Consider the following 27,963-nt stretch of genomic DNA (forward strand, 5'->3'; position numbering starts at 1 on the left):
GCTCCGAAAACCCCAAATGCCAGTGCGACATGCATCCGAATTAATGCTCTCGGTTCCAGGAAGCCAAGGGCTGAGGGAATGGGTGAGAAACTGCTGTGCACAAGCCTCCCAGAAGCACTGCTCCCTTCCTGTATACATCCAGGCTCACACCACTGCTATGCAGACCCTAGTCCCCATCCCACAGTGGAAATGAGGAGGAGAGCCAGGCCTGGCTGCCCTTGTGCTCTGTCCTCACAGCACATGTGAGGAGTCAGGAAGTCTATCCCACTGGATTGCTTTCCTGAGGTCCAAGGGGCAACATGCCCTAGAAAGGTGGCCTGGATGCTGGGAACAGTTACATCCCCAACTTCTGGGCAATTTCTCTTAGAAGGTTTAGTCTTCCCAGTGACAATACTTTTTTTTTTTTTTTTTTCCTGATCATGGCATTATAACTCAAGACAATTTTTAAAATATTTTTTCTCGGGGGAAAAAAAAAAAAACCCTACCATCAAGCCTTAATACAGTCAGTCTCTTGAAAACATGTTCTGGCAGTGATCCTTATTTCTTTTGACAGTGATTTTTCCACACCTATGCTATTTTTCCAGCTCTTCCTTTAAAAATGTACCATTTTGAAATGACAATCTGTACAATTTCCATGTAACACAATTACAGCAGCCTTCTAGGCCCAGGCACAGAAGCAAGGCAATGTCCACAGCTTCTGCAAACATCTGTAACAACATCACAGATGAGCCCTTGCTTGGCAGAACCCCGGTTGAGCTGGGTGACAATGAACAAACCCTGGCTGTGTCACAGTCATTGTTTTTGGCCTGTTTTGTTTTTTGTTTCATTTTTTTCTGCTCCGCCTAACTCAAACTTAACAGGTGAAGGACTAGCAGGGCCACCTGCATCACATAACGATATGAAGTCCAGGAGCACATTTCTGTTCCCTGTGGGCAGGTTCCAAGCTCTGCACCAAAGCACTCTTTGATGGTCCCCGATGCACTGGAGTCACGTTCACTCCCAGCTAAACCACACAGTTTACACTGTGAGGTTCACGGTTTACATGGTTCACACTGTGAGGACCACCAGCCAGGCAGGAGGGCCATGACGTCAGGGGAGCACGGGCCACGCCTTGAAGTTTTCCAATCAATCAGACCTCATTAATCCTCTCTGCAAAGCCCATTCAGAGTTCTAAGGACATATTCACTTTGACAGAAAATTTGAAAATTGGGGGGAAAGAGTGAACTTTAATCATCTTATCATTTAAAGACACTTTCCACCTTTGCTCTGTGCCTTTTGACCTCTAGCAGCCCAGGCACCCACATTGAGGCGGCACAGGATATGACAGAAGAGAATCAAGAATTGCACACTGCGCTGGGCGTGGTGGCTCATGCCTGTAATCCCAGCACGTTGGGAGGCTGAGGCAGGTGGATCATGAGGTCAGGGGTTCAAGACCAGCCTGACCAGCACGGTAGAACCCCGTCTCTACTAAAAATACAAAAATTAGCCAGGCACACGCCTGTAATCCCATCTACTCAGGAGACTGAGGCAGGAGAATCACTTGAACCCAGGAGGCAGAGGTTGCAGTAAGCTGAGATCGCACCACTGCACTCCAGTCTGGGCAACAGAGTGGGACTCCATCTCATAAAATAAAATAAAATAAGATAAGAATCGCACACTGGTTCCATGAGACCCCTTCTCGATGACACTGGAGATGCCTTCTTGTCCCTGGCCTCCTAACAGCCTGCTGCGAAGGTACCTGCCTGTGCCTCCTGGTTCCTCATATACAACTCCCAGAACTCCTGATTCCACAGCCAGTAACGTGTCCCTCAAAAGGTGGAGGTTCCTATAGAGCGTTTACCTAACTAAGCAGAAAACATCAATTACAAAAGCAAAGCCAACACTCCCAACCTTCCACAAAGGAAAACACCTGATGCCACATGTAGATGGGTCCCATGGGAGGCCAGGAGAGGCAATGCCCTGCCAGGAACAGTGCAAACCCTTTCTTCCTATCACTCAAGGCCTGCTCACTGACTCAGGGACCATTCTGAGGACTTGGTGTCCCCACCTGGGAGCTGGAGACATGTCTACCACCAGCAGAGCTCCCATAAGAATTAATGTGGGACACACGGAAGACCCTGCTATCCCCCAGCAAACAGACAGCCTCCTGTATGAGCTCTTCTCTCCTTCACGGTCTATGGAAGGCACCCTCCATGGTGGGCTCCTGAGAGACCCCGAAATAGGCTGCCTTCTTGCCATTCAAATCCCTTCCGGTTCCCATGCTACAGCTGGTTCAAAATAATTAAAAAGCAGGATTCTTCAGCATGTCAGCCATCCCCGCTGCCCAGGCACTGGGCATCCTCTCACCCGCACTAAGCGACGTAAACCTGTTTCCCTGATGGCTCGGAACACATCTTGTTCCATGTCCTGTACCTCTCCATCTGAAGAGGAGGAGAATTGAAAAGGCCGCGGAGCCACACTCGGTGCAGATTCTGGCCCCTCCTCCTGTCCTGGTTCTGCCCAGGTTTCAAATAGGTGGGGCGCACACTCGTGCGCATCAGGAACCATGCAGGTAAGCCGCAGGAGTAGCAGTATTCACATGCACCCACCATCTCTCTCATCCTCTGTGAAGCTGGCCTCATGCTGGCTCCAACCACATGACGCACCCAGGGCCACAGGCGATCCAGCTCTGGGCAGGGGAATCATGGTCAGCATTTGGCCATGCTTTACAGATCCCCAGCCCCCAACCAGGCCTGGCCTGGGGACTCTGCGACCTCCCAGTGCTCTTTGTACTAGGCCCCTCCTAGCACCTCTGCAACACCCCCTTCCGCCCGGCACCCTCTATCCCCCTCTGGCAGATGTGCCAGGACCCAGTGGTATTCTAACTCGGCCTAAGCACCCGCCAGGGAGGGCCTGAGTGAGCGTGGAGCACAAAGTGCTTGGAGTGCAACCACAGACAATCTGCAGACCCATGAGGGGTTGGTGACTCTGCCATGCAGGAGGAGGTCTGGGGACTCTACAGGATGCCATGCTTATTAAGAGAGCCCACTGGCCTGGGGTCTGATGGGAGGCAGCTCTCAGGACAGTGGCCCCAGAGTGTGGGACGCCAGGGACTCAGCTGTTCCAGCGGCTGCTTCCACCTGCTCCCTCCCCTCCCCCGGCTGGCTCTGCCCCTCTGCTGGACAGGCTTTCGGGCCTCAAGTCACTGCAACTCCACAGCCCTGCTCTGTTCACCTTTGTCCTTCAGACTCTCTCTACCTCCTACCTTCTGGGCCTCTGCTCTTATTTCTAGTGTCTGATTTCTTCCATATTTCCCAATTCGGATCCCCGAGGAATCCCACGTTCAGGATATGATCGGCATGACTTTTTCCTGGTGGGCTGAGCGCTTTCCACCAGATGGGTAAGTTGGCCCACTGGCCAGTCTAGAGCCTCTGGCCCAAACTGTCTTTTTCTTTTTTGGGTAGAGGTTTGTGGAGGAAGGGTAAGGGATTACACATAAACTCTTTGGGTATGTTGCCAAGGACTAAGTTAGAAAGCTGGAAGGAGCCCACATTGCAGAGATCAGAGTAAGATTGTGAAGGGAGCCCACTGAGAACCCTAAAGAACAGGAAAAAGGGGAGAACTCTGACAACGGAACAAGAGTGGACAGGAACTGGTGTGGCTCACTCGTCTCCAATGACCTGACAAGACTCATCCACTCAACCTGGAACACATCCTCAGCAAAGCCATGGCACCCAGCCCCTGGTGAGCCCCCATCAATATCCAGTTCAACCACCACCACACATTCAACACAGTGCCACATGGCCACTGAAACACTGGTTTAAGAAGAATATTTATAACACGGAAAAGGCTCAAGAAGTGATGTCCATGACAAGAAAAACTAAACCAGATAAATCATTTTTTTGCATATATGATTATTTACTTCCTCTCCAACAAGTAGGTATTTTTCCAAAGAGTACTTGCTACTTTCATGAGTTTAGACAAGAAGTCTGTAGGAAGAAAGAGCACAAAGCCAAGGGCAGTAAGATTTAGGATAGACTAAGTATAGAGATAGAGACAATGAAAAGCCAAGGGTTGTCTTGTTGTTCCCTGCTAGGCAGGGCAGGGAAGGACCGTCCTCCTCCTCCTCTCCCAGGCTATGCCAAGAGGGCACGGTACCCTGCAGGCCTGCTGTAGCCTGGTCATCCCTGTGAGTGAATGGGCCTGCAAGGGGCTAGCACACTATGTCAGGGCATGCAGAGGATGTGATAGGGCTGCAGAGAACCCTTTCCATAAACATGTGTCCCAGGTGTAAATACAGTTCATACATGCTGCATGTTCCTGAAACAATTCCACCCATTCCCAACACACAGGAGAGCAGCGCCTAGAGCCAGGCCACTGTGCACACAGGCCTGATGCTGAGTTGGTGCCGAGTACATGATAGAAATGAAAAAAGGGTGTGATCATGGTCAAAGAGCAAGACAGCCGCTGTCCTCCACTAAGGGCTAGTGATGTTCCTTCCCTTTACCGCCATGAGAAGGAGGCTATTTGTAAAGGTCCCAGGTCACAGTGACTTGGTAATATATACCTTACTCCAGAGAAGCAGTAAAATGACCTCTGACTGCCAGATCTACTGGGGCTGGTTATTGCAGGGTTCTGTGGGGGCCCTGAAGGCATAAGGGTAACACAGGGAAGACCTTGCTTTGGAGATCTGAAGAGCTCTGATAATGTCGCGACCATGAAAATCACTATTACCACGGGTAAGATTCACAAAGGCATGTGCACCTATGTCTTAATCCATTCTCACACTGGTATAAAGAGACTGGGTAACTTATGAAGAAAAGAGGTTTAATGGACTCACAGTTCCACAGGCTTAAAAGGAAGCACGGCTGAGAGGACTCAGGAAACTTACAATTATGCCGAAAGACCAAGGATAAGCAAGTATGTCTTACCACATTGAAGCAGGAGAGAAAGCGAAGGGGGAACGAAGTGCCACACATTTTTAAATGATCAGGTCTGGTGAGAACCCACTCACTATCATGAGAACAGCAAGAGGGAAGTCTGCCCGCATGATCCAATCACCTCCGACCAGCCCACACCTTCAATATGTGGGGATTACAGTTCCCACATGAGATCTGGGAGGGGACACAGAGCCAAACCATATCAACCTGCAACTTGCCCTTCAGGAGTGAGGTCCCTAACCGCAGAGTCCCTTGAAGAACACGCATTCAGTGAGGCAGGATCATGGCTTACAGGAGTGGCCTCTCTGCCTGCAGGTGCTTAGCAAGGGATGGCAGGGAAAGGCTTTGGGAAGGGAAATCAAAGGTGTCATACAAGAGGCAGGGGCTAGGGTCTTGAAGGGAAGGCCCTGCTGGGCACCCAGGGAGGAACAATAGCAAAAACGGGGGTAAAGCAGCCATGACTGCTGTGGGATTGAGATGAGGGGGATATGCAGACCAGTCTGCCTGGGGAAGCATCAAACCCTGAACTTTAAGTAATGGTTCCCCAGTTTTAGGCAATACTCTAAAAACCTGTGCTTTTTATTTTTTTTTAAATAGTTTTCTCTCATTGAGCTTGCACAATTTAAGAAATTTCAGTCAGAAGTCCACAAATAGGCTCCAGAACATCCCAGTCATCAATCTCTGAGCTGCCTCTCTCCTTTCTCTGCCCTCTGGCCTTCCCAAAGCCTTTCCCTGCCGTCCCCTGGTCTAACTCAGCAGTCATCTCTTGAGATCATGTGCTCTTCCATATCCAATGCTTTGCATTTTTTAATCTCGTTGATAACAAACAAATAGACTTCTGAAAAATATGGTATGCTCAGTTGAAAAAGGCTAGTAAGTTCTTTGCCTCTGCTCAGCTGAGAGTTCCTGGAGGGGCCCATGTTGCTCCAACAGTAGCTGAGCACTCAAAGTCAGAAAGCATGCACTGGGCACTCTCAGGCCTTGGCACATAAACATACCAGTTGCTACCCTGTCCTTTTACAGATCCACTTCCCAAGCTATTTCCAACTTCAAAGTGTCCCATGAAACAGGCTTGCAGTTGCTTTTCTGTAAAGGATTTTATTTCTCCTTCACTTATGAAGCTTAGTTTGGCTGGATATGAAATTCTGGGTTGACATTTCTCTTCCTTAACAATGTTGAATATTGGCCCCCACTCTCTTCTGGCTTGTAGAGTTTCTGCTGAGAGATCCACTGTTAATCTAATGGGCTTCCCTTTGTGGGTAACCCGACCTTTCTCTCTGGCTGCTACCTGACTTCAAACTATACTACAAGGCTACAGTAACCAAAACAGCATGGTACTGGCACCAAAACAGAGATATAGACCAATGGAACAGAACACAGACCTCAGAAATAATACCACACATCTACAACCATCTGATCTCTGACAAACCTGACAAAAACAAGAAATGGGGAAAAGATTCCCTACCTAAAAAACTGGCTAGCCATATGTAGAAAGCCGAAACTGGATCCCTCCCTTACACCTTGCACAAAAATTAATTCAAGGTGGATTAAAGACTTAAATGTTAGACTTAAAACCATAAAAACCCTAGAAGAAAACCTAGGCAATACCATTCAGGATATAGGCATGGGCAAGGACTTCATGACTAAAACACCAAAAACAACGGCAACAAAAGCCAAAATAGACAAATGGGATCTAATTAAACTAAAGAGCTTCTTCACAGCAAAAGAAACTACCCTCAGAGTGAACAGGCAACCTACAGAATGAGAGAAAATTTTTGCAATCTACCCATCTGACAAAGGGCTAATATTCAGAATCTACAAAGAACTTAAACAAATTTACAAGAAAAAAATCAAACAACCCCATCAAAAAGTGGGTGAAGGATATGAACAGACACTTTGCAAAAGAAGACATTTATGCAGCCAACAGATACATGAAAAAATGCTCATCATCACTGGCCATCAGAGAAATGCAAATCAAAACCACAATGAGATACCATCTCACACCAGTTAGAATGGCAATCATTAAAAACTCAGGAAACAACAGGTGCTGGAGAGGATGTGGAGAAATAGGAACACTTTTACACTGTTGGTGGGAGTGTAAACTAGTTCAATCATTGTGGAAGACAGTGTGGTGATTCCTCAAGGATCTAGAACTAGAAATACCATTTGACCCAGCCATCCCATTACTGGGTATATACCCAAAGGATTATAAATCATGCTATTATAAAGACACATGCACACATGTGTTTACTGCAGCACTAATCACAATAGCAAAGACTTGGAACCAACCAAATGTCCATCAGTGGTAGACTGGATTAAGGAAATGTGGCACACACACACCTTGGAATACTATTCATCCATAAAAAAGGATGAGTTCATGTCCTTTGTAGGGACATGGATGAAGCTGGAAACCATCATTCTAAGCACACTATTGCAAGGACAGAAAACCAAACACCTCACGTTCTCACTCATAGGTGGGAATTGAACAATGAGAGCACTTGGACACAGGGTGGGGAACATCACATACCAGGGCCTGTTGTGGGGTGGGGGGAAGGTAGAGGGATAGCATTAGGAGAAATACTTAACGTAAATGACAAGTTAATGGGTGCAGCACACCAACATGGCACATGTATATATATTTAACAAACCTGTACGTTGTACACATGTACCCTAGAACTTAGAGTATAATAATAATAATAATAATAATAATGATAATAATAATAAAGAAAAAGAAACAGGCCTGCAGGCTCCCTGGTTTGTGGCTGGCCCCATCCTTCTGCTTACACCCATCATATCCCTAACATATACAAAGCACTTTCACAACCTTGCTGCAGGCAGGACAATGCACCAATAAAGGGCACAGCTTCAGAAGGTCCTCAGCTCAGAGAGCCACTTAAGTGTCCAAAACCAACAACCCAAGGAGTTAACATGCAAAGCAACCCATGGTGCCCTTGGAGGCCTGACAGAAGCAAATACAGCCTCATTGGCCAGGCACATCCTGAAGTCAAGCCAAAAATGAGGCTGCAATCCAGTGACCAAACAAAAGCAGCAGTAATTCCCCAAGAATAAGAGCCAACAGACCCAGAAACAACAGAACCAGACAACTCCCACCCCACCATCACCACCACCACCAAGCTCACGTAATAAATGATTACTTGGAGACCAAAATAATGCTTTAAGGGTTGATTCAAGCATTTTAAAACATGATTAAAACACTAAGTAAACAGTATGACAATATTAAAAAGACCAGGGTGATGAGAAATGAAGAGAATTTGTGTTAATGAGTACTATAATCACAAAATCAAAGACCAAGAGGCTGGTTTTTAAAGTGGCTTTGGCATGCATTAGGTAGAAGGTAGATTTATGAAGTGGAAGGAAGCATTGAGGGAATTATCCAGAATATATCAGAGAGCTGGAAGAAGGGGTAATGTGAGAGAATGGCTAAGAAATTAGAGGATGTAACAAAAAGGATCAATAAATGACTAATTGGAGATGGAAAGAAAAGAGAGAAGAGGTAGCAGGCAGCCTATGAAGAGTTAGTGGCTGGTAATGTCATAGAATCAATGTCATACATGAATTCTCTACTTAGGAAAGGTCAGAGAAGCTGATGGATGGATGGTTCATTCTCTAATCTTCCCAGGTAACCCAAAAAGATCAAGAGGGCTAATTTTCTAAGATATCACACATTCTGGTTGTACAGGTGACCCCAGGATGCAGTGTTTTCTAAACAGTGTTGTCTTTTCTCCACATTTGCAACAGTACCATGATGGAGTTGATCATTTGAACTAATCCTTTGGGTCCTGCTGACCTCCTGTTTACAGGGATGCTAGGGCTTAGCCCTTCTGGCTTCTCTGAAGCCACAGTTCACCAGTTACACATCCCCATGACTGACAATCCCATGTGAACTCTACAAAATTGGAGGCAGGCAGAGAAAGAAAAGTATTTAGATACTTCAGCTGATTGCCATTTTGTTTTGTTTTGTTTCATTTCATTTGCGACAGGGTGTTATGTCGCCCAGATTGGAGTGCAATGGCACAATCTCAGCTCACTGCAACCTCCGCCTCCTGGGTTCAAGTGATTCTCCTGCCTCAGCCTCCCTAGTAGCTGAGATTACAGGCGCGTGCCACCACGCCCAGCTAATTTTTGTATTTTTAGTAGAGATGGGATTTCACCATGTTGGTCAGGCTGGTCTTGAACTCCTGACCTCATGATCTGCCCTCTTTGGTCTCCCAAAGTGCTAGGATTACAGGCGTGAGCCACCGCACCCAGCCCCGATTGCCTTTTAACGCAAGGTAGACTTTTTGCCAGCAATTGAAGACAGTAAGTGTGGGTGCCCTCTACCTTTCACACCAGTTGCTGGCAGGAGCCCCAGGGGCAACAGACTGAAGGAGCTGCCAACAGGACAGTCTACAGTAGGCCAGGCTGAAGGGAAATCTTCAACAACTCTTGTTCCTTGGAATTTAGGATTTCTCACTTTTAAGTCGCCATGGCCTTTGAAACTAAGTTTTGCAGATGGAGAAACTCTAAAAAACTAAGGGTTGTTAACATACAACTATTTTAAAATGAGAATTTAAAACAAACAAATCTCAAACTATTGCAATAAACTATTCCATAATACAGTTTGGGTCCACAGATTTGTAACTACAAATAGCTTCTAAGAGAATACACAAAGTTCATAACCTTCAACTCAATCTGATAAAGTACCTACATGCCTCCTCCCTACAAAGGACTAAGTCAGATGTTTATGAAGACAGCTTGTGCCATGTGAGTAGCCAACTGGCCAATGCTGTGCTCCTCGATGGGCTCATCTGTGAAGTGGGCTTGAACACTGATACCTGCCTGGCAGGGTAGCTGTGAAATCTAAACTAGATAACATAGGCAAAGCACTTGGCAATCAATGATTGCTACTCTTACCACGTAGAAATGACAGCATTGATTTAAAATTCATTATATTAATGATTTAATTAAATTACTAAAGCAGTAAGAATTCCTTCAAGGTTATACTGATGAATACCCAAAAAGTCACAGACTTCCAAGAGACAGGTGGTCACTCCAAGGCCACCAGGACCAGGCAGTATACAGGAACAAGCTGCGGAGGTGGGGAAAAGTGGGACAGATGTCCAGGGTGGTACCTGCCTGCCTCCCTTCCCACCAGGCTGCTCTGCAAGGAAGGGCCTGGGTGGCCCTCACTGGGATGCCAAATCTCTAACACAATAGCTTGTCTAATCTAACAAAAGGGCCTTTGTGACGAATTGTTCTGGAGTCAAACAAAAACTCTTCTTGGAAAAGGAGCCCTAAAGTTACTACACAATGCCCAGCATCTGTGCAAAACAGTGACCTATTTCTTAAAGCACAAGAAGTCCCCAAAGACTACAAGCAAAACCCCTCAGTATCCACACAATCAGCCAGCAGACAGCAGCTTCTCAGCTTCCAGCAAACAATCTACTCCTCCACACTTTCTTTGAAATCCCCAGAAACAATGAAAAAGGAAAGGGAGAGAGAAAACTAGAAAGAGAAATATATTCCACCCCCAACAAATCAAGGAGGCAGACACAACCACAAACCACAAACCACAAACCACTGAGTGTACCAGAACCAATGCAATCAGGAACACAGAGAGAGCCAGCACCCACCTCCTGAACCTGGGGAGGCACATGGGCCCCACTGGGAGAAATGGCCTAGCCCCGATGTGGTTGGTCATGAATGGGCTCTGTGGATACAGGAGCATGGCCACTGAGTGGGCCTCAGCCTGTGGACTTGGCCTTGTAGAGAGAGAGAGGCAGCAAATGTAGGACAGAAACACAAGAGGTCTGCTATGAACAACATCCAATTTAAGCCCTGAAATCTAGGGAACATAGCCTGCCTAGACAAAGGGAATTCATGTGGAGTAAATGTATTTCAGACCACAAACTTGAATCCAGTGTGCACCCCTCCCTAGCTTCACCCTCATCCCCATTCTTCAACAAAGACCTGACCCCATTCAAAAGTGACTAAAATCACAAAGCAACCAGCATGGGAATCAGGCACAGTAGACAGGGTGGCAAAGGAGAAGAGCAAATGCAGATGCCTGAGAAAATATCCATAGAGACACAGATAAAGTGACTTTATAAAAAATATTTCCAATTTTCTCTGTTAGTTTTTTATTACTACTGTAACAAATTACCACAAACTGAGTGGCTTCAAGCAATAGGAATTTATTTTCTTATAGTTTTGAAAGTCATAAATCTAAAATTGGGTTAAAATCTAGGTGTTGGCAGGGCTGCATTCCTTCTGGATGCTCCAGGGAGGATCTGCTCCTTGTCTTTGATGCTTTTTAGAGGCTTCCCCTATTCTTTGGCTCGTGGACCCCTTCCAGGAAACACATCACTCTGACGTCTGCTCTCACCACCACATCTCCTTCCCTCACTCTGACCCCAGTGCCTCCCTTGTGATGACCTGGGGCCCACCTGGGTCATCCAGGATCATCTCCCTGTCTCAAGGACCTTCACTTAATCACACCTTCTGACCCCAATGCCTCCCTTGTGATGACCTGGGGCCCACCTGGGTCATCCAGGATCATTTCCCTGTCTCAAGGACCTTCACTTAATCAAACACCTGCAAATTCCCTCTTGCCACATAAGGTGACATGTGCAGAGGTTGCGAGAATTAGGAGAGGAACACCTCTGGGGGTAATTATTCTGCCCACCATAAAGAGAAACGTTTCCCTCTACTTTTCCAACTTCTGAAGACCCCCATGTGCTTCGGCTCTGGTTCCCCACCTCCGATGATGTCAAGCAAAGTCCTGAAGCTGCCATCACTCTGGTTCTCTCTGTCTCCCTCCTTCCACTTTTAAGAAAGACCCTACTGATTATACGGTGCCTATGCAGACAATCCAGAATAGGCAATGATGTCAGGTAAAGTCCTGAAGCTGCCATCACTCTGGTTCTCTCTGCCTCCCTCCTTCCACTTTTAAGAAAGACCCTACTGATTATATTGTGCCTATGCAGACAATCCAGAATAGTCTCCCTATTTTAAAGTCAGCTGACTAGCAACCTTAATTCCATGCTCAACTTGATTTCATTTTTCAGTGCCAATTTTCTGCCAGGTATGGTAACATATTCACAGGTTTTGGGGATTAGGATACTGACATCTTTGAGGGGTTGTTATCCTGCCTACCACACTCTCTTAAAAAGGAAAAAAAAAAAAAAAGAACAAAGAAGAGATCATAAACCAACAGAAAGAGAATCAGGGCATGGAAAAGAAATGAAGAAATAAAAATTAAAATAAATGGGATAGGGATGAAAACCACATTAGACACAAATTAATAATAGAATAAGGGCAATCAACCCAAGAGATAAACAAATGAAATGGAGGAGAATATGAAATATCAACTTTATCAAAGAGAAGACAAATATAAGACAAAAGAAACAATGTGCATATAATTAACATTATTGAATTGTTAACAGAAAAAAAGGTCAGAGATATAATACAAGAAAACTTCTGAAATAAACTGACTCATCTCTGTCAATTACAAGGGTTTACTGTGCTTAGTTTAGAAGAAAGTGATACAACAATACCAGCATCCAGAAACATTCAAGTAAATTAACTGAATTAAAAGAATCACGTGAACCTCTAGGTGAAAACAGGTTGATTTCAAATTTCCCCATAATAACTGTGCTAAAAGACAGGAGAAATATCTCTATATAGTTTTAAAGGAAATTATGCAACTCAAGACCTTTATAATCAGGCAAGAGATATTTTCAAGCTTGCAAGAATTCTTCAAGTGTGCGTGTGCCATGAGCCATGTGAGAAGAGAACAAGAAAGGAGGAAAACAGAGCCAGGGATTAAACAAACTATACAATGAACTTCAGACAATCAAAAAAACAAATCGAAAAAAAAGAATCCTTACCTAAGAGATGACCAATGCTATGTGCCTTGCTAATGTGAAAAGTTATAGCATAAGTAACAAAATAGGGAAATGGGTGGAGCAAAAGGAAGCAGTGATATGCAAATTTAGCAATCTTTCAACCCGAGTGAGCAGATGCCAACCCTAAATACACAGTAAATGCAACGTTAATAAACAGCAATAATAAGCAAACAGGTATTTCATAGTTTTCCCCTAATTTTACAGGGATTGAATGGAGGCTACAGCTGCTCCTCAAATCCATCTCTTGTTCCTGGGCACTCAGCTAACCCACATGGCTATAAGCTGAGTGGCCGGGGGACATTACTTCCTGCACACCAGTCGGCTCTGCTATAGGAGCTATGCCTGGGAGGGGCTGCTACATAAAGGGTAACTCCAGGCTGGCCTACCCAAACCAAGAAAGGGAACTTTTAGAAACTTTTATGCTCCAAGAAATAAGACATGTAAATTCAGCAAGTCTTTAATCACTAAATAAAAATATAATTTAACTGAATACTTTTTTAGTTAAAATAGCATGTATTGTAGACTAAAAATAGAATAATCTCCAACAAGTATTCTATGTATGTTCCTATGTGTTTAATAGTCTTGGATATCCACAGACTATTTCTAGAAAGATGCACAAGGAGCAATTACTAGTAATGCCTCTTGGGAAAGGCATGGGGATTGAGGGAAGAAAATGACCCCCATTTTACCGTATGCTCTTTTGTTTTGTTTTGTTGAACTTATTCTTTTAACCTGTGCAAATAATAGATTTTTTTTTCATGAAAAATAAATAACTAAGCAAAGGAAAGAGTAAAAACTAGTATGACTCAATTTTTACAGAGCAATGTACACTCTCTGCCTTGCTATACACACAGAGAGGAGCAAGGTGCTGAAGGTTTGGGGTTTGAGAAGCTCTGTATTAGTTTTATCTTTGTAGATGTCAGTATGTTTTATGGAACATGTTTCACAAAGTTTCCCCCAAACAGATGGTTATACTCAAAATGCCATGGGCAAAGTGGAGCTCACTCAGGACCGGCTTCTTCTCAACCCCTCCTCGCCACACATGTTAATTAAACTCATCTACAATCTATGTAAAAATTAAAGTGATGACGCACAGCGGACAAAGGTTTGAACAATCCTTTGGTATGCTCCCCAAAAAGGAAAGAACACAAGGAAATTCTGACGTCTGCCCAAAGGGTCCAGATTGTCATTTCTGGCTCTGAGCTCTTTCGCAGCTGGGAGCATCACAGAAGCCGGTGGAGAAGGGGCTTGCTGGACAGAGCGCTGTCACTGGGCCAGCCCCTGACCACTGAGTCCCTCTCTTTTTCCAGGTGACCTTTCTCTAATAGTCGACAGCCGGCAAATGCCAACTATCCTTCTGTTGTCCTCATAACAATAATACTACAAGAACAATCCTGCAAGGTACCTAGTCTTACCCTCATTTCACAACATGGAAATAGAGGCTCAAAGCAGTGAGAACCTTCCTCAAGGCCCCTCAGCTCCCAGGCAATGGATACAACAGATCTTAGATCCAGCTCCTGGGCCCAAACTTGCCCCAGCCCTGAAGGAAAAAATTAATGCACACAGACAGTTTGTGCTCTGTCTTGAAGGAAGAGGGGCTAGGAAAATAGCCAACCAGAGCCCACAGTAGCACCTGGGGCCTGCTGTCACCTGTAAGGCAGATGTCACATACAGGGACACTAGAGCTGGTAGCTGAACCGCCTTAGCCATGGGCCTCCCAGTGGGAGGCAGCACAAATGGAAAGCAAACCCAGTGTGGGGCCCGGGGCCGGGAGTGTCTCATTGTCACCCAGGCCTGGCCTGGGCACTCGCAGTCCCCTCTGCCAGCACGTGGGTTCCCACACCCTCCCCCTTACACACTCAGGAAAGGCAATCACATAGGGATGGCAAGCTGTCCTGGGAGAAGCCCGGGACGCAGGGGGAGTGTACAGATAGAGCAAATGCAAGCCACTGGGCAGTCAGCGCGGCCTGAGCAGGGCCCCTCGGTGTTAGGAAGAGTGTGACATACACAGCACATGCTCCAGGGCGGGGACTACACGTGACTCCGGACTGCCCCCCACATCCTTCAACACTTGACTTTCCCTCGCTCTGCTGTCCTGGGCATATCCTGGACCATGAGAGGTATTGCCACTTGATTGCTCACTTTTTCTTAGCAATGTCTACTTTGGACTTTCAATTCTGAAAAAAGGTTTTTCTGCTGAGACTGCAGCACTGAACCATGCGCCCTCTCATTATAATACGTGCAGTAGTTTAGTTCCTTCTTGGGCAACTTTTGCAAGAGAAAGAACATTGAAAGGGAAAAAGAAAATCAACAAGGGAAGGTTAATTACTTAAAATAAAAAATTCCCAGTAGTACTTTATGCAGAAAGCATGGTTTCTCACCCAACATCTTGGGGACAAAAGTATGTATATCACTGTGTTGTGGCACTGTTGTCTTCCCGGAAAGGGCAGACCTTATTCTCCCGCCAAGATAAAATAACAAGGCGGCAGGTGATAAGGAGTATTGCTCAGGGGCAGAAAGGTGAGGTCAAAAGTCCCCAGCAGCCCACTGAGGACCTCTTGGAGCAAGGAGAGAGCCCATAAGACAGGTGTGGCAGGTAGCCAGAGGGCAAGGGTGGCAAGGAGACTGAGGTGACAGCCACTGACCAGAGTAGTCATAGTCAAGATGCTGAGGGAGGCCTGAATGCCTTCGCCCCGAGGTCCAACGCCTCTTGCTGTGCAGTGTGGCTAGCGTGGAAGGCTTCGTTCAAAGACCCCTCTACAAAGCGGAAATCCTAGACAGAGAAAATAGAGACCAGAGGAAGAGGCAGCAGCTCAGCCATGTGCATTTGCCAAATGCCCAGGTGCAGACGGATGGGACCCAACCTTGCAGGACAGGGCAGCGGGAATAGTTAAGGGCACAAAGACTTGTCCAAGGAAAACACTATTAAGGAAGGAGCGCAGGTATTTGCTCGCACGGATGGATAATGCAATACAGGTGCTGCTGCCACAGAAGACGACAAGGCTAGAGATGCAGGAGAATGAGGCAAACATAACAAGAACAACGGCCAGGTTCCCTGTCTTGGCTCACATCCCCATCCCACTGCACACCACCAACCCAGCCAGCCCCACCATTCACTGGGCTGGCCGCTGTGCTAGCCTTGGGCAGAGTCAGCCTCACATGAATGTCTTCATTTCAGCCTCCCACAGATGTCACTAAAATGTCAGGGAGGCAGTGGTGGAGTCCACCAGACCAACCATCACCAGGTGAGGGGCAGTCACATGGACAGGGCCATCCCAAGTGTGCTGGTCACTCTGACCACTGTGGAAGACCACAGACTGCCATCCTCAGTCTCCTCACCAGTAGAATGGGAACAAATTCCCTCCTGACAACAGAGTTATTGGGAGATCAAATTAGATAATCTACACAAAAGTATTCTGCAAACTGCAAAGCACTATAAAACGGTAAAGACTTGATGATATACTGTACGCAAGTTAACAAACCTGGCAAACTGTTTGATTTCCTTCTGCATGGCCGTACATTTTACCATTGTTTGTTTTCATAACAAAACTATTTTTTTGTTGTTGTTGTTTTATTTTTTAACTTGACAAAACTGTGTGTTTTTGTTGTTTATATTTTGGTGTACAACACATCATGTTGTACATGGAAGGGCTAAATAGAGCTAATTAATGTATGCATTACCTTACATGCTTATTACTTTTTATGGTAAAAACATTTAAACTCTACTCTTAGCAATTGTCAAGTCTTTAATACATTGTTATTAATAATTTAGCCACCACATTATACAACAGATCTCGTGAACATAAACATTGGTAAGCCAGCTATATATTCAGTTAAGTGATATAAAACCATCATTTGATCAAATAGTAAACATTCTACCAGTTCATCTCGCAGATGTCTTTCAATTCTCTGCTTTAAGGAAACCAACTTTCTTTCCCCTTTGTGGGATAATATATAAGAAGAGAAGAGGAACTCATGGTCCTTCCTGTTTGTCCTGGACCTGTCTCCCTGCATTTCTAAAGTTACAAGAACTTCCTTGAAGCTAGTGGTTCTCAAATCCAGAATCAATAGGGGCTTTTATAAAAGTCCCAGAGGGTTCCAAGGCTGTGGCTCGGTTGCTGATATCAGAACCTCTTGGGGAAGTGCCCAGACATTAAGATTTTTAAAGTACCCACGTTGTTTCAATGGGAAGTGGAGGACCCCTGGCCTGGGCCCTTCAGAGAGCCAGGACAGCCACAGCTCTGAGCACGTACCCAGCAGTGACACAGGCCTGGCAGTGGTATCTCCTTTCTGGGGGAGATATTAAGAGAATTTGAGGTTTAGGATTTGCCACCATTTTTAAATATATGAAGTTAATGTAATCAATCATCTTAATCGATCACGTCTTTTCTTCCATTATGAATTTTCTTTTTTCCTTAAGGATTGTTTCAAACATGACATATTCATGTGACCTTCCATTTTCTCTTTTCTATCACTAACATTTTCAAGGTAGTACAACTAATTTATTTCATTCTTAAAAATCTATGGAACGGAAAATCTGAAACCATAGTTCTTCTTTGAACTCGCACTCTGCTGTATGACAAGCAAGTCCCATTACAACTGATCAGTAAATTATCTGGTTTTTGTTTATTTGCAACCCAAGTAAACACAATTTTGCATGCCACTGAACTGCAAGCTTAAGTATGAAATGTTTCAAATTTTATATAAGCAACCTCCCCAACTGCAACGCTTCTGAACTCATGGGAGCGAAGCAATTCGAGGAAGAGTAATTAAATTTCTAATTTTAATTCCCATAGGGCTACTAAATGCATTTAACAAACATGAATGGAGAGACTGTTCTGACCAAGGTGCCTCAGAGATGTAACAAGAAATAATGCATGAGCTTCTCCTCAAGGGCTTAAGAGTCAGAGGGAGGAACAATGTCCACACAACTCATTTCTAATTATAAATACTTGTTCAAATGCTCAGTATTCTCCTCGACCCCAGAAGTGGAGATACACATATATATAATTTTTTTTTTTTTTTTTTGAGATGGACTCTCACTCTGTTGCCCAGGCTGGAGTGCAGTGGCGTCATCTAGGCTCACTGCAAGCTCCGCCTCCTGGGTTCACGCCATTCTCTTGCCTCAGCCTCCCAAGTAGCTGGGACTACAGGCGCCCACCACCATGCCCAGCTATTTTTTCTTTTAATTTTTAGTAGAGATGGGGTTTCACCATGTGGGATATCAGAGTAGGCAGCTATGGTTCTTCATTTCACATGTTTAGTTAAGACCTAGAGAATATTCCCAGAGTGAGGACCCAAGCCAGAAGGAGTCCTCCTCTAGGCTGGGGGCACTCTCTTTCCCCAGCCTGGACCAGGTTCTCTAGTCACTAGTCAATGGGCATGGAAGGAGTCTAATGTGAATGCAACCACACACCGATCTTCTAATAAACCATACATGCTAAGCAGTGGGCTGGCACCTGTATCCACTCCTCAACTAGGCCCCTGAAGCACCTTTTCTGATGATGCATTTCTGAACATACTGCTTGCCAGATTGTAAATGGAATAAGTCAGTTTTGGTAGGAGAAACCTTGTCTGCCTCTTCCAGTACAGGCAGAGGACCCCGGAAGGACATCCCAACTGGCTGCACGTGCTGTGCCTGAGAACCCAGACTCAGTGGGCACTTATAACCACGTGGACCCAAGGGCTGAGTTCACATTCAACACCTCAGATGAGGTAGAGAGAATAATCAAGAGATTTGGGGGTGAACTGCAACCCATCCTTGCAATTCTAGGACATGTTTCCAAGAGGTTAAGTGCAGCCTTTCAACGTGCCTACTCAATAGCTGCAGACCCACAATACCAAGTTAAACAGACAACCAGAGAGTTTTCACTCAATCTAATAATCTAATGCTGCACTTGCAAAGGACCCATGTGCTTCCTTGGGGGCCCATGTCATCCCACAGATGGCACAGAGACCCCTGTGTCCTTCACCATGGCAGTCAACACCAAAGGCAAAAAAAGGCCGGTGGTCTCAGAGCCAAGGACATGCTCTGGGAGCAGCTCTAGGCTCTGCAAGGGAATGTACTTAGGGTGGGGGTGACAGTGCAGACCCTAGCATGGGGTCATGCCTCCCCCAGGGGAAAATGCCAGGACCACCCTCTCTGGCAGGACCTCAGGTCACAGTCACTGCCCACTATCCTCCCTGAAATCTACTCACAGGACTCTATCTTTGGAATGTTATTCTTTTTCCTCTCCCCCATTCCCTAGTTTTTCATGTAAAGGACTAATCTTTCATCATCCCCAAGGATAAGGAAGTATGTTCTGCAATGATCCTGCCCAATTAGCCCTTGCATGCCTGCTATTCTCATACACAGCAGCACCTGAGGTACAGGAGACGTAACCAGCTTCCCGGGGAGCTTGCTATCTACTCTGATTGAGAGGAACTTCACTTAGCATTGCTTAACAGAGCTGGCTTGTATTAGCTCATTTTCACACCACTGATAAAGACATACCCGAAACTGGGACGAAAAAGAGGTTTAATTGCACTTACAGTTCCACATGGCTGTGTAGGCCTCAGAATCATGGTGGGAGGTGAAGGGCACTTCTTACATGGCGGTGGCAAGAGAAAAATAAAGAACAAGCAAAAGTGGAAACCCCTGATAAACCCATCAGATCTCACGAGACTTACTCATTATCACAAGACTAGCACAGGAAAGACCAGCCCCCATGATTCAATTACCTCCCCCTAGGTCCCTCCTACAACATGTGAGAATTCTGGGAGACACAATTCAAGTTGAGATTTGGGTGAGAATACAGACAAACCATATCAATATGCCCCTGGCCCCCTCCAAATTTCATGTCTTCACATTTCAAAACCAACTGTGCCTTCCCAACAGTCCCCAAAAGTTTTAACTCATTTCAGAATTAACTTAAAAGTCCACAGTCCAAAGTCTCATCTGAGACAAAGAAAATTCCCTTCTGCCTATGAGCCTGTAAAATCAAAAGCGAGCTAGTTACTTTCTAGACACAATGGGGGGTACAGGTATTGGGTAATACAGCCATTCCAAACGGGAGAAATTGGCCAAAACAAAGGGGTTACAGGGCCCAGGCAAGTACAAAATCCAGCAGGGCAGTCAAATCTTAAAGCTCCAAAATGATCTCCTTTGACTCCAGGTCTCACATCCAGGTCAGGCTGATGATAGAGATGGATGCCCATGGTCTTGGGCAGCTCCACCCCTGTGGCTTTGCAGGGTACAGCCTCCCTCCTGGCTGCTTTCAGGGGTTGGTGTTGAGTGTCTGTGGCTTTTCCACGTGCACGGTCCAAACTGTTGGTGGATCTACCATTCTGGGGTCTGGAAGACGGTGGCCCTCTTCTCATAGCTCCACTAGGCAGTGCCCCAGTAGGGACTCTGTGTGGGGGCTCTGACCCCATATTTCCCTTCTGCACTGCCATAACAGAGGTTCTCCATGAAGGCCCCGCCCCTGCAGCAAACTTTTACCTGGGCATCCAGGCGTTTCCATACATCTTCTGAAATCTAGGTGGCGGTTCCCAAAACTTAATTCTTGACTTCTGTGTACCCACAGGCTCAACAGCACGCAGAAGCTGCCAAGGTTTGGGGCTTCCACCCTCTGAAGCCACAGCCTGAGCTCTACGTTGGTCCCTTCTGGCCACAGGTGGAGCGGCTGGGACGCAGGGTACCAAGTCCCTAGGCTGTGCAGCTCGGGGACCCTGAGCCCAGTCTATCAAACCACTTTTTCCTCCTGGGCCTCCAGACCTGTTCTCCAGAGGGGCTGCCATGAAGGTCTGTGATGTGGACTGGAGACATTTTCCCCATGGTATTGGTGTTTAACATTAGGATCCTTGCTACTTATGCAAATTTCTGAAGCTGGATTAAATTTCTCATCAAAAAACGGAGTTCTCTTTTCTACTGCATTGTCAGGCTGCAAATTTTCTGCACTTTTATCCTCTCTTTCCCTTTTAAAATGAAATGCTTTTAACAGCATCTAAGTCACCCTTTGAATGTTTTGTTGCTTAGAAGTTTCTTCTGCCAGATACCCTAAATCATCTCTCTCAAGTTCAAAGTTCCACAAATCTCTAGGGCAGAGGCAAAACGCCACCAGTCTCTTTGCTAAAACATAACAAGAGTCACCTTTGCTCTAGTTCCCAACAAGTTCCTCATCTCTATCTGAGACCACCTCAGCCTGGACCTTACTGTCCACATTGCTATCAGCATTTTTGTCAAAGCCATTCAACAAGTCTCTAGGAGATTCCAAACTTTCCCACATTTTCCTGTCTTCTTCTGAGCCCTCCAAACCGTTCCCACCTCTGGCTGTTACCCAGTTCCAAAGTCACTCCCACATTTTTTGGGTATCTTTTCAGCAACACCCCACTCTACTGGTACCAATTTACTGCATTAGTTTGTTTTCACCCTGCTAATAAAGACACACCTGAAACTGGGAACAAAAAGAGGTTTAAGTGGACTTAAACAGTTCCACATGGCCGGGTAGACCTCAGAATTACGGCGGGGAGCAAAAGGCACTTCTTGCACGGTGGTGGCAAGAGGAAAATGAAGAGGAAGCAAAAGCAGAAACTCCTGATAAATGCATCAGATCTTGTGAGACTTATTCACTATCATGAGACTAGCACGAGAAAGACCAGCCCCATGATTCAATTACCTCCCTCTGGGTCCCTCCCACAACACATGGGAATTGTGGGAGATACAACTCAAGTTGAGATTTGGGTGGGGATACAGCCAAATCATATCATGGCTAATGACTTTTAACTCCAAGAATCCCCAAGCCATAGAAGCCCCTCCATTCTTGTTACCCACGCCTCCTTCTTCACACACACACACACACACACACAAGTCAAAGCAAGTTCATTTAAGCAGTGCCTTGGTTACAAGTGCAAACTATAACTACATCAACTGTCAAAGGATAGAAACTGGGCTAATGGGAAGTGAGACAAATACCGTCTCCAATTCCTTTTATTGAACAAGTTATCAATCTAGAACTTAAGAACCCATGGTATACACTCACTCATCTGTCCTACCCTAAAGCCTACAGGATGGCCCAAGAGATATTCTGCCCTTGTGGCCCCACCTGGGGCTGTGCCCAAGGTCACACAACTGGTCATCAAATTCAAGCATGTCTCATTTATTTTTACTGTTCAGTGATGATTCTTTCAAGAGATGGTATATTATTTAAAAGACAGTCAAAACAAATACTCCAATTCATACATTTCAAAAAGAAAAAGTTAACTATGTACCTCTTGGATGTCAAACAATTTTTGTAAAAGCCATGAAAAATTGTACATGCAAATGTGTTGCCCACACTACAATAGCACAGGTTTTCTTGAAACCTCAAATCATCATTAGAGGAATTTTGAGAGAATGGGCTATAACCATGGTATGAGTTTTAGACCCCCAAGATAAAAGGGTATTGCATGGACTTCAGGGATGATGTAAGGTGATCTGGGGGAGGAGGACGTGCTGAGTCCCAGGACACTGTGCATTTTGTGATCTCTTCTGCAACAAAGACATGACAGGCTAGCCCTGAGCTTACTGTAAAAACTTGGAGAACTTAATTCACAGAAAGTTCCTAAAATGTGAGCGCACAGATTATCTGGGTAAATTATTTGAAGATGGGTGTGTTAGCCCTGCGGGCAGGAAAACTGGGGTCTTCTCAGAGGTAGCAAGGTTCAACCCGTCTGCACCACAGACAGATGTCTGCTCTCACTCCAGGCAGCCACCTCCTCTCGAGTGAGCTCCTAAACCTTTGTCTCAGTAACTGAGAAACTTAATCTAATCTCACAGAGGGATGGGTGTATGGTCTGTTCACACCAATCCCCAGCACCATGTGAAACTTAACAGTAATCTAATAAAACAAATGAAACGCTGAACAGACAAGGAAATGAATTTCAAAGGTCTAATTTTATGTTTCATAAAAGTCAATACTGCATCTTACTCATGTATATTCATTCAGACATCAAATTTCCATTATATTTATAAGGAAAACTAGGTTAAGAATAAACTATGCTCAAATAGAAAATATTTCCTTGGAAGGAGAAACTCAAAATCCTTCAATCCTACAAAATGAGTTTGCTTTAGACTTACCTACTTAACTAAGACAGATGTATTTAAAACCTGTATTAGCATTAATGTGTATTTGACTTCTCAGAATGTGAGATGCTGTAGAGCAGAAATCGGTAATAGCAAGGACTGGGGCTTTGTGGAATCACACAATTTTACCAAGTAAGGCTTTAGCTGCATGGGAGGCTAACTCTTTCCCTTTGCCATGAGGAGCCTAGAGCATGACGGGCCAGGCCTTGGCCAGCTGTGGCTGCTGCATGGCCCACTCCCTTCCAATCCTAGTCTATACTCCCCCACTTCCTGGTCCAGAAATGCTGTGTGCAAACCAGCCAGCTAAACACGCCTCCACAACACAGGCAAGTAATAAGGCAGCGTCCGGCCCTTCTCTCCACTTCAGCTTTTTAAAGACTTATTTTTAACCCACTTCTCCCGTCTGTTACTATGAATGATGAAGAACGCCATTCCAAAAGTGTGATGAAGGCGGTTCCCCTCTTGTGGCATCTGTGTTAAGGCCATCTTATTCTTGGTCTCACACACAAACTTTTTGGGAGACACGGCAGTCTACCAATGGGCAAACAAAATTCTTTTTCCAAGGTTCAAGGGTAAAATATTTTCACATTAAATACGTTACAAAAAAGAACCACCATATTTTATTCCCATTTTGTCCTCAAGAATGAACACCTTCCAAAGGGATTTGGCATCACCTATTTTACATCTAGTGGCACTTCCCCTTTAACCATTTACAGTGTTCAATCAAGGTGAAAAGCCTGGTTCACTAAAGCTGAAAAACATGTTATTCCCATTTGCCCCCTTGAAATCAATAGTTCAGTTTTCCACGCAATTTCAATGGAATGAGAAGCATAAAGAAATGCCCAGTCACAGCACTGGGCTAATTCTCTAGTAGGGCATCTATGAAACTTATTTCCTTTTAAAATGTGATGTTCCCTTTTGCATGGGGGCTCCATGAGAACCTCAGGAGAAGAGAGGAGTCTTTGGTCTTCAGTAACACACGCAGATGCTGCAATGACCATCTAAGCATGGGAAACACCAATCCCAACTCGCCAAGATGGCCCTGGAGCACAGGCTGGCCTCTCCGAGCTCAGTCCCTGTGAGGAAAAGCCTCCCAGGGAACATGTGGTTGGATAACCTGGCACACACTTAAAATCAGATTAAGCACATTTTAAGTGAAAAAGCATAGTTGCCTTTTTTTTTTCCTTGTTTTCATTTTCTAGGGAAAAATAAAAGCACAGTAATGAAACGTTTTTCATCAGAGATATTTTAAGGCCAAAAGCCCTTCTCATCTCATTTAGGCACATCATGGAAATAAATATGGCACCACCAGGAGGTCAGAGGCCATGACTTGCACACAGCTTGCTCAGAGCAAGGTGCCCCTTCCCTCCTCCACCAGGCTTGGGGGCCACAGGAGTTACTTCCTAAGCGGACACCTGCCACCTATAACCCAGGGCAAGGGGTCAAATAGGTTCCTCTAGGAAGTGCCACCACACAAGGTCCCAGGGCTTCAGTCAATCGGGAGTCAAAGCCAGGAGCAAACAGCAAGGGTGTGCAGGAGAGAATTTCCACGCGTTGCCCTGGCTGGCACATTCACGCCCTGACCAGGACACCAGCCTGTAGTTCACTGAAGTCAACTTTCTCCTCTCCAAACTAACACTCTCACTTCTGCAGTCTGAGAAGGCACTCAGTCGTGAGCCTCAAAGTGTGCTAAGGGCCACCTTCCAAAGACATGGAGCCACTGAAGCAATTTCTCTGCTAGGGAGGCCTACATTCCAGACTCCACAACCTGTGGTCATTCAAGTATGTGCCCCCAACCCTTTCTTGAGTTTCCATCTCTTGGGAGACAGGCATGTGGGAGCGGAGCGGGAGGGGCGGGGGGAACCGGGGGCGGACCACACCGGGGCACACACACGCACCCACCTCAACTTGGCGACCCACTCCCAAGGTGGCTCTGACACACGCCTGCCAAGCCGCGTTTAGCACGCCCCCTGCTGGCCCAAAAGAGCTGATTCAACCTTTCTTCTGTGGGCCTAAGGCATGAATAAATGACCTTAAGATCCCAGAGGGAACAGAAAGAAAATCAGGGCAATTTTGACTTCTTAGAAACAGAAGATGTGACAGTGATCTCTTTTGGGAGATCACTGACAGCTCCCAAATTTAAGCACTCTAAACATACAAGGGGGGATGAAGAGGCTTTAAAGCGGATGTTTTAAAATGTTTTAGGGAAATGAGTGACCCATACCTAAAGGTTTAGTGGAAACACTTGCATTTGAAGTTTTACAAGTACTACAGTGGGTTAAACCATAAACGTGGCGAATATTTTCACCAGTCTACAGGTGAAAAAAAAAAAAAGATGGATACGGGGCCAGATTGGTTTCACAGACTCCATTTTCACAGTTTGCAATCTAGACCCTTAAAAACCAATCTTCATACTACTGAAGACACTCTGTAAAGCAGAATCTCTGCCACAACTCAAGAGTTGAGCTCTAAAGCAACTACACACAGCGGGAACGGTATCATCCAAAAGCAGCTCATTTGGAGCCAGTTTCTCATCTCACTGAGGCACACCATTGGGAATAAATGCGGCACCATCAGGAGGTCAGAGGCCAAGAATTACACACGCTTGCTCAGAGAAAGGCGTCCCCTCTCCTTCTCCACCAAGCCTTGGGGCCTCAGGAGTTACTTTCTAAGGGAACATCTGCCACCTATGATCCAGGCCCAGGTGAGACCTGCATGTGGCAATACTTTGTAAAGCGGTGATTTCCACCCATTATCACCTTGAACACTAAAGGCCTAAGTAACCACTGTTCTCCCATTCTTTTCACACCAATACAGGGTTCAAAAGATCGAAGTTCTAACCAGGTTCCAACTTTTGCGTGGCATATGCTATTAAATTCCTTACAGACCCAAAACAATCACAGTAATAATTTAAGGCATACTTATTTTAACCAATTGGGAGTTGTCATTAATTATTAAATATGAAAATGTCAATACGTTTGTCCCTTATTGGATATCCTTTCGATATGATAGGCTTAAGTAGATACTCAGATTGTCTTGGGAACTTGCTTAGTTTTGTTCCCATAAGAATTGGTACTAATGGCACACGCACAATAAAATAACGAAGTGTTGATCCCAGTTAGCGGGGCATGTTTATCCAGACCTGAGAGTGCCATTCAGATCTACCTCTGTTCTTCTGAATGTTCTTTGGCTCTTGAAGAGGCCTTTGAAGGTGGTGGGACACACAGCTGCTTAGAGGACCCTAGTGAACCTGCCTCCCCGCCTTTGCCCAGGGCAGGCTTCTCCCGGGCACACCCTGGAGGAGGAGGATGGTGAAGAAGGACACCTGCAGATTTTCCTGAAGCAATTAAGACCTGTAAAGATGTAGGTCCCGCTGTCAACCTTTTCCTGGACACATTATCTGCCCCATAATATTTTTAAAAATTGTTCCTCTTACAGCCCACTTCCATTTACCAAGCTATCACCCGGCGGTAACCATGTGCATGTCATACATGACTTTCCCCTGGATCCTTGTGCTGTGGATGAAGGGATTCCCTGATCCGGGTCTCACAAGTTTCCCTTCAGCTACTCTTAGATCTATTCATTCTCCAGTCAATAGACAGAAATAAAAGTCATTTGCACTTGTGTGAGGTAGCTGAGTTTACAGAGCAGAGGCAAATCCATTTTATTACAGATATTCTGAAAGGGCTGCAATAGCTTCACCGGGCGGGAGGAGGGTACACTTGAGCGGTTGTGTCCAATGAAGGAAAGTTTTAGTTAATGATGACATCACTGACATCTCCCAAATTTAAAGGAGCACTTAAAGCACCGCAGATGCAATTTTTTCCCCTCCAGTGAGGAGATATTAGGGAAGGCCTCTGGGTTCACAGCCAAATTGCATTAATGGTTTGCCTGCTGTCCAGCGAGACCCAGCAGAGCGAGCGGGACGGCGGTGCGCGGGGCCGCGGGGGCCCACGCAGCCACAGCTCCGGTGCCCGGCGAGCGGCCTCGCGCGCTGCTCGGCGCCGGGCCTTGACCGGCCGTCTGTCAGAGCCGCGGGACCCCCGACGCGCGCGCACGGACCGAGGGGCCAGTCGCCCCACGCCTGGCATCACGTTCCAGTGCGGACAGCCAAAGGGCTGAGCGGAGACAGCAGCCCCGACCCAGCCGGAGCGCCGCGCCCTGCCCGAGAGAGGCGCGCCACGCCGGGCCGGAGCCCGTGGCCCCGGAGCCCGCGGGGTCCAGAGCGGAGCCCGCAATGCAGACGCGCCGGCGAGCCCAGCCGGGGCCCGCGCCCCCCGCGTCCCCGCGCCCCGGCCCCGCGGTGGCCCGGCCTCAACGCCCACCTGCCTTGCCACGGAGCTTGGGAAGGAGCCGGTGCCGGCCCCGCGCCGGGACAGCGCACCTGCCTGGTCCGCGGGCCCGGCCCCGCCGCCCGCCGGCAGCACCGCGGCCAGCGCCGTCTTACCTGCCGCGCCGAGCCGCTCCGCTCCGCCAGCCCGCAGCGCCGCAGTCGCTGCTACCCGACTTCCATTTTCTCTCGTTTTAAAGGAAAACCAGATCAGCTGTTTTGCTCGCGCTCTCGCCCGCAGCCCTCCCCCAGCCGCCAAGCTGCCGCGGTCCCGTGGCCTCCTCCTCCGCCTCCTCCCGCGCTCCGCTCCGCCCCTCGCGCCCCTCCGCTCCGCCCGCGGCCGCGCGCAGCGCCCGCCCTCCCGGCTCCTGCTCAGCCTCCTTGGCAGTTCACCCTCTGACGTGTCACTTCCTCGGGAGCCCAAGTGTTCACGCCCTGCCCCAGCCCCAGGTGGAACGTGGCAGCAGCTGCGCTCCTGTGCTCCCGCTCCCCGTGACCGCCGGGCCGGGCACGGCAAGCTCTGCGGCCGCGAGTCCTGGCGGACGCACAGCGCCTCCCGCGCTCGCGCCCGCGCCCGCGCCCGCGCGCCCGTTCTGGCTCTCCCATCAAGCCATTGTGGCTCTCTTGGTGCTCTCTCCAGCCTGACTGCAGGTGGAAACGCTGGCTTAAATAGCCTGCCTTTTCCTGCTGCCTGACTCGAGCCAT

At 46.7% G+C, this 27,963-nt stretch overlaps 1 protein-coding gene across 1 annotated transcript in view; it reads right to left on the bottom strand.

Moving 5' to 3' along the window:
• OTUD7A (OTU deubiquitinase 7A) overlaps window positions 1–27,544 on the bottom strand; it is a 373,417-nt gene extending 345,873 nt beyond the window's left edge. Inside the window, 1 exon segment of the mRNA XM_017960482.3 lies at window positions 27,376–27,544. The gene's annotated coding sequence lies outside the window, so the exon portion shown is untranslated.
• Between the last annotated feature and the right edge of the window lie 419 nt (window positions 27,545–27,963).

This window comes from Papio anubis, chromosome 7, assembly GCF_008728515.1.
Source record: "Papio anubis isolate 15944 chromosome 7, Panubis1.0, whole genome shotgun sequence".
Taxonomy (NCBI): domain Eukaryota; kingdom Metazoa; phylum Chordata; class Mammalia; order Primates; family Cercopithecidae; genus Papio; species Papio anubis.